We start from the raw sequence: 7,244 nt of genomic DNA, 5'->3' as shown, positions 1-7,244 counted from the left end.
TGAATTAGCTGCTTTCATAATGTTTCTGTGCGAGTGTTACGGCCTCGGTTCATAAAAGTCAGAGCTGAGGCTCAGAAGGGGCTGGAGGAGGCAACATATGAAGGACACCAGACACAAGGTTCATAGTTAACTCACAGCTTTTATTACATCGTTCAAATTACTCCCAAAAGAAACCCAGGAACAAACAAAAAGGGGCTGAAAGGAACAAAAGATAACCACCTACACTATGTATAAAGTAGAGGCGCTGTTAGCACTGTTAGCTAGGTGTAGAGTAGCATTTCTGTTAGCTAGGTGTAGAGCAGAGGCACTGTTAGCTAGGTGTAGAGTAGCATTTCTGTTAGCTAGGTGTAGAGCAGAGACACTGTTAGCTAGGTGCAGAGTAGCATTTCTGTTAGCTAGGTGCAGAGCAGAGGCGCTGTTAGCTAGGTGTAGAGTAGCATTTCTGTTAGCTAGGTGTAGAGCAGAGGCGCTGTTAGCTAGGTGTAGAGTAGCATTTCTGTTAGCTAGGTGTAGAGCAGAGGCGCTGTTAGCTAGGTGTAGAGCAGAGACACTGTTAGCTAGGTGTAGAGCAGAGACACTGTTAGCTAGGTGTAGAGCAGAGACACTGTTAGCTAGGTGTGGGGCAGCATTTCTGTTAGCTAGGTGTAGAGCAGCGACACTGTTAGCTAGGTGTAGAGTAGCATTTCTGTTAGCTAGGTGTAGAGCAGAGGCACTGTTAGCTAGGTGTAGAGTAACATTTTTGTTAGCTAGGTGTAGAGCAGAGGCACTGTTAGCTAGGTGCAGAGTAGCATTTCTGTTAGCTAGGTGTAGAGCAGAGGCACTGTTAGCTAGGTGCAGAGTAGCATTTCTGTTAGCTAGGTGCAGAGCAGAGGCGCTGTTAGCTAGGTGTAGAGTAGCATTTCTGTTAGCTAGGTGTAGAGCAGAGGCGCTGTTAGCTAGGTGTAGAGCAGAGACACTGTTAGCTAGGTGTAGAGCAGAGACACTGTTAGCTAGGTGTGGGGCAGCATTTCTGTTAGCTAGGTGTAGAGCAGCGACACTGTTAGCTAGGTGTGGGGCAGCATTTCTGTTAGCTAGGTGTAGAGCAGAGACACTGTTAGCTAGGTGTGGGGCAGCATTTCTGTTAGCTAGGTGTAGAGTAGCATTTCTGTTAGCTAGGTGTAGAGTAGCATTTCTGTTAGCTAGGTGTAGAGTAGCATTTTTGTTAGCTAGGTGTAGAGCAGAGGCACTGTTAGCTAGGTGTAGAGCAGAGACACTGTAAGCTAGGTGTGGGGCAGCATTTCTGTTAGCTAGGTGTAGAGCAGCGACACTGTTAGCTAGGTGTAGAGTAGCATTTCTGTTAGCTAGGTGTAGAGTAGCATTTCTGTTAGCTAGGTGTAGAGTAGCATTTCTGTTAGCTAGGTGTAGAGCAGAGGCGCTGTTAGCTAGGTGTAGAGCAGAGACACTGTTAGCTAGGTGTAGAGCAGAGACACTGTTAGCTAGGTGTGGGGCAGCATTTCTGTTAGCTAGGTGTAGAGCAGCGACACTGTTAGCTAGGTGTGGGGCAGCATTTGTGTTAGCTAGGTGTAGAGCAGAGACACTGTTAGCTAGGTGTGGGGCAGCATTTCTGTTAGCTAGGTGTAGAGCAGCGACACTGTTAGCTAGGTGTAGAGTAGCATTTCTGTTAGCTAGGTGTAGAGCAGAGGCACTGTTAGCTAGGTGTAGATCAGAGGCGCTGTTAGCTAGGTGTAGAGTAGCATTTCTGTTAGCTAGGTGTAGAGTAGCATTTCTGTTAGCTAGGTGTAGAGTAGCATTTCTGTTAGCTAGGTGTAGAGTAGCATTTCTGTTAGGTAGGTGTAGAGCAGAGACACTGTTAGCTAGGTGTAGAGCAGAGACACTGTTAGCTAGGTGTGGGGCAGCATTTCTGTTAGCTAGGTGTAGAGCAGCGACACTGTTAGCTAGGTGTAGAGTAGCATTTCTGTTAGCTAGGTGTAGAGCAGAGGCACTGTTAGCTAGGTGTAGAGCAGAGGCACTGTTAGCTAGGTGTAGAGTAACATTTTTGTTAGCTAGGTGTAGAGCAGAGGCACTGTTAGCTAGGTGTAGAGCAGAGACACTGTAAGCTAGGTGTGGGGCAGCATTTCTGTTAGCTAGGTGTAGAGCAGCGACACTGTTAGCTAGGTGTAGAGTAGCATTTCTGTTAGCTAGGTGTAGAGTAGCATTTCTGTTAGCTAGGTGTAGAGTAGCATTTCTGTTAGCTAGGTGTAGAGCAGAGGCACTGTTAGCTAGGTGTAGATCAGAGGCGCTGTTAGCTAGGTGTAGAGTAGCATTTCTGTTAGCTAGGTGTAGAGTAGCATTTCTGTTAGCTAGGTGTAGAGTAGCATTTCTGTTAGCTAGGTGTAGAGTAGCATTTCTGTTAGGTAGGTGTAGAGCAGAGACACTGTTAGCTAGGTGTAGAGTAGCATTTCTGTTAGCTAGGTGTAGAGTAGCATTTCTGTTAGCTAGGTGTAGAGCAGAGGCGCTGTTGGCTAGGTGTAGAGCAGAGACACTGTTAGCTAGGTGTAGAGCAGAGACACTGTTAGCTAGGTGTGGGGCAGCATTTCTGTTAGCTAGGTGTAGAGCAGCGACACTGTTAGCTAGGTGTAGAGTAGCATTTCTGTTAGCTAGGTGTAGAGCAGAGGCACTGTTAGCTAGGTGTAGAGCAGAGGCACTGTTAGCTAGGTGTAGAGTAACATTTTTGTTAGCTAGGTGTAGAGCAGAGGCACTGTTAGCTAGGTGTAGAGCAGAGACACTGTAAGCTAGGTGTGGGGCAGCATTTCTGTTAGCTAGGTGTAGAGCAGCGACACTGTTAGCTAGGTGTAGAGTAGCATTTCTGTTAGCTAGGTGTAGAGTAGCATTTCTGTTAGCTAGGTGTAGAGTAGCATTTCTGTTAGCTAGGTGTAGAGTAGCATTTCTGTTAGGTAGGTGTAGAGCAGAGACACTGTTAGCTAGGTGTAGAGTAGCATTTCTGTTAGCTAGGTGTAGAGTAGCATTTCTGTTAGCTAGGTGTAGAGCAGAGGCACTGTTAGCTAGGTGTAGAGCAGAGGCACTGTTAGCTAGGTGTAGAGTAACATTTTTGTTAGCTAGGTGTAGAGCAGAGGCACTGTTAGCTAGGTGTAGAGCAGAGACACTGTAAGCTAGGTGTGGGGCAGCATTTCTGTTAGCTAGGTGTAGAGCAGCGACACTGTTAGCTAGGTGTAGAGTAGCATTTCTGTTAGCTAGGTGTAGAGTAGCATTTCTGTTAGCTAGGTGTAGAGTAGCATTTCTGTTAGCTAGGTGTAGAGCAGAGGCACTGTTAGCTAGGTGTAGATCAGAGGCGCTGTTAGCTAGGTGTAGAGTAGCATTTCTGTTAGCTAGGTGTAGAGTAGCATTTCTGTTAGCTAGGTGTAGAGTAGCATTTCTGTTAGCTAGGTGTAGAGTAGCATTTCTGTTAGGTAGGTGTAGAGCAGAGACACTGTTAGCTAGGTGTAGAGTAGCATTTCTGTTAGCTAGGTGTAGAGTAGCATTTCTGTTAGCTAGGTGTAGAGCAGAGGCGCTGTTGGCTAGGTGTAGAGCAGAGACACTGTTAGCTAGGTGTAGAGCAGAGACACTGTTAGCTAGGTGTGGGGCAGCATTTCTGTTAGCTAGGTGTAGAGCAGCGACACTGTTAGCTAGGTGTAGAGTAGCATTTCTGTTAGCTAGGTGTAGAGCAGAGGCACTGTTAGCTAGGTGTAGAGCAGAGGCACTGTTAGCTAGGTGTAGAGTAACATTTTTGTTAGCTAGGTGTAGAGCAGAGGCACTGTTAGCTAGGTGTAGAGCAGAGACACTGTAAGCTAGGTGTGGGGCAGCATTTCTGTTAGCTAGGTGTAGAGCAGCGACACTGTTAGCTAGGTGTAGAGTAGCATTTCTGTTAGCTAGGTGTAGAGTAGCATTTCTGTTAGCTAGGTGTAGAGTAGCATTTCTGTTAGCTAGGTGTAGAGTAGCATTTCTGTTAGGTAGGTGTAGAGCAGAGACACTGTTAGCTAGGTGTAGAGTAGCATTTCTGTTAGCTAGGTGTAGAGTAGCATTTCTGTTAGCTAGGTGTAGAGCAGAGGCGCTGTTGGCTAGGTGTAGAGCAGAGACACTGTTAGCTAGGTGTAGAGCAGAGACACTGTTAGCTAGGTGTGGGGCAGCATTTCTGTTAGCTAGGTGTAGAGCAGCGACACTGTTAGCTAGGTGTAGAGTAGCATTTCTGTTAGCTAGGTGTAGAGCAGAGGCACTGTTAGCTAAGTGTAGAGCAGAGGCACTGTTAGCTAGGTGTAGAGTAACATTTCTGTTAGCTAGGTGTAGAGTAGCATTTCTGTTAGCTAGGTGTAGAGTAGCATTTCTGTTAGGTAGGTGTAGAGCAGAGACACTGTTAGCTAGGTGTAGAGTAGCATTTCTGTTAGCTAGGTGTAGAGTAGCATTTCTGTTAGCTAGGTGTAGAGCAGAGACACTGTTAGCTAGGTGTGGGGCAGCATTTCTGTTAGCTAGGTGTAGAGCAGCGACACTGTTAGCTAGGTGTAGAGTAGCATTTCTGTTAGCTAGGTGTAGAGCAGAGGCACTGTTAGCTAGGTGTAGAGCAGAGGCACTGTTAGCTAGGTGTAGAGTAACATTTTTCTTAGCTAGGTGTAGAGCAGAGGCACTGTAAGCTAGGTGTGGGGCAGCATTTCTGTTAGCTAGGTGTAGAGCAGCGACACTGTTAGCTAGGTGTAGAGTAGCATTTCTGTTAGCTAGGTGTAGAGTAGCATTTCTGTTAGCTAGGTTTAGAGTAGCATTTCTGTTAGCTAGGTGTAGAGCAGAGGCACTGTTAGCTAGGTGTAGATCAGAGGCGCTGTTAGCTAGGTGTAGAGTAGCATTTCTGTTAGCTAGGTGTAGAGTAGCATTTCTGTTAGGTAGGTGTAGAGCAGAGACACTGTTAGCTAGGTGTAGAGTAGCATTTCTGTTAGCTAGGTGTAGAGTAGCATTTCTGTTAGCTAGGTGTAGAGCAGAGGCGCTGTTGGCTAGGTGTAGAGCAGAGACACTGTTAGCTAGGTGTAGAGCAGCGACACTGTTAGCTAGGTGTAGAGTAGCATTTCTGTTAGCTAGGTGTAGAGCAGAGGCACTGTTAGCTAGGTGTAGAGCAGAGGCGCTGTTAGCTAGGTGTAGAGTAGCATTTCTGTTAGCTAGGTGTAGAGTAGCATTTCTGTTAGCTAGGTGTAGAGTAGCATTTCTGTTAGCTAGGTGTAGAGCAGCATTTCTGTTAGCTAGGTGTAGAGTAGCATTTCTGTTAGCTAGGTGTAGAGTAGCATTTCTGTTAGCTAGGTGTAGAGTAGCATTTCTGTTAGCTAGGTGTAGAGCAGATGCACTGTTAGCTAGGTGCAGAGTAGAGACACTGTTAGCTAGGTGTTGAGCAGATGCACTGTTAGCTAGGTGTAGATCAGAGGCACAGTTAGCTAGGTGTAGAGTAGCATTTCTTTTAGCTAGGTGTAGAGCAGATGCACTGTTAGCTAGGTGTAGAATAGCATTTCTGTTAGCTAGGTGTAGAGCAGAGGCACTGTTAGCTAGGTGCAGAGTTGAGGCACTGTTAGCTAGGTGTAGAGTAGCATTTCTGTTAGCTAGGTGTAGAGTAGAGGCACAGTTAGCTAGGTGTAGAGTAGCATTTCTGTTAGCTAGGTGTAGAGTAGCATTTCTGTTAGCTATCTGTAGAGCAGCATTTCCATTAGCTAGGTGTAGAGTAGCATTTCTGTTAGCTAGGTGTAGAGTAGCATTTCTGTTAGCTATCTGTAGAGCAGCATTTCTGTTAGCTAGGTGTAGAGTAGCATTTCTGTTAGCTAGGTGTAGAGTAGCATTTCTGTTAGCTAGGTGTAGAGTAGCATTTCTGTTAGGTAGGTGTAGAGCAGAGACACTGTTAGCTAGGTGTAGAGTAGCATTTCTGTTAGCTAGGTGTAGAGTAGCATTTCTGTTAGCTAGGTGTAGAGCAGAGGCGCTGTTAGCTAGGTGTAGAGCAGAGACACTGTTAGCTAGGTGTAGAGCAGAGACACTGTTAGCTAGGTGTAGAGTAACATTTTTGTTAGCTAGGTGTAGAGCAGAGGCACTGTTAGCTAGGTGTAGAGTAGATGCACTGTTACCTAGGTGCAGAGTAGAGACACTGTTAGCTAGGTGTAGAGCAGATGCACTGTTAGCTAGGTGTTTAGTAGAGACACTGTTAGCTAGGTGTAGAACAGAGGCACTGTTAGCTAGGTGTAGATCAGAGGCACAGTTAGCTAGGTGTAGAGTAGCATTTCTGTTAGCTAGGTGTAGAGCAGATGCACTGTTAGCTAGGTGCAGAGTAGAGGCACTATTAGCTAGGTGTTTAGTGGAGACACTGTTAGCTAGGTGTAGAGCAGAGGCACTGTTAGCTAGGTGCAGAGCAGATGCACTGTTAGCTAGGTGCAGAGTTGAGGCACTGTTAGCTAGGTGTAGAGTAGAGGCACAGTTAGCTAGGTGTAGAACAGAGGCACTGTTAGCTAGGTGTAGAGTAGAGACAGTGTTAGCTAGGTGTAGAGTCGAGACAGTGTTAGCTAGGTGTAGAGTAGCATTTCTGTGGGATTGAGGAAGAAGGGAGGAGAGGGAGGATGGGAGGGGCTCAGATGGGAGCGATGGTGAATCAACAGGTTTCAGGTGAAGAACAGATTCTGGTTCTGGTCCTGGTCCAGGCTGACTGTCCACAGGGGGGCACAGTCGTCCATTACAGGGACCAGCTTGAGATCCAGGAGTCGGTGCCAAAGCTGCTTGTGGAGCCAACAACTCTGCAAATATTGCAAATAAAATAAAACACTTTTTAAACAGAATATTGATCTTGGTTTGATTTCAGGGCAGAACTTAGACAACTAGCAGTGAATTGATTTTGTATAAAGCTCCTTTAACAACTTGTTTATTTATTACAGACCATCATCATAATGGAAATGTAGTTACTGTCACTTAAAACGTGTGAGATGGATCATTGATGGCACTGCCATTACTGTGGGACGCTCATCACACTGTTTTGGTCTCCACAATAACTTTGTTTCCATCCAAACATTTTAATGCAAATTCAGTAACACCAAATGAAAAATACCTTATGAAAAATGTAAAATGTGATTTAATTTTATGAGTATCAACACAAAGTTTATGTGTTCAACCTCATCAGATTCTCTGTTAATGGTTAAAAGGCTGCGCAACAAATGCTGCTGGAAACGTCACATTAACACAAATCTGTTTTGCCATTCAGTGTG

General features: G+C 45.6%; 1 long non-coding RNA gene across 1 annotated transcript; it reads left to right on the top strand.

Moving 5' to 3' along the window:
- Positions 1-1,551: 1,551 nt before the first annotated feature.
- On the top strand, positions 1,552-2,005 carry LOC141020419 (uncharacterized). Its single transcript, XR_012180840.1, has 3 exons — positions 1,552-1,587; positions 1,831-1,884; positions 1,966-2,005. It is a non-coding gene; the product is annotated as an uncharacterized lncRNA (long non-coding RNA).
- The last annotated feature ends 5,239 nt before the right edge of the window (positions 2,006-7,244 follow it).

This window comes from Pagrus major, chromosome 24, assembly GCF_040436345.1.
Source record: "Pagrus major chromosome 24, Pma_NU_1.0".
NCBI lineage: Eukaryota > Metazoa > Chordata > Actinopteri > Spariformes > Sparidae > Pagrus > Pagrus major.
Note: the sequence above shows the minus strand (reverse complement) of the source record. Positions and strands in the feature narration are given on the sequence as shown.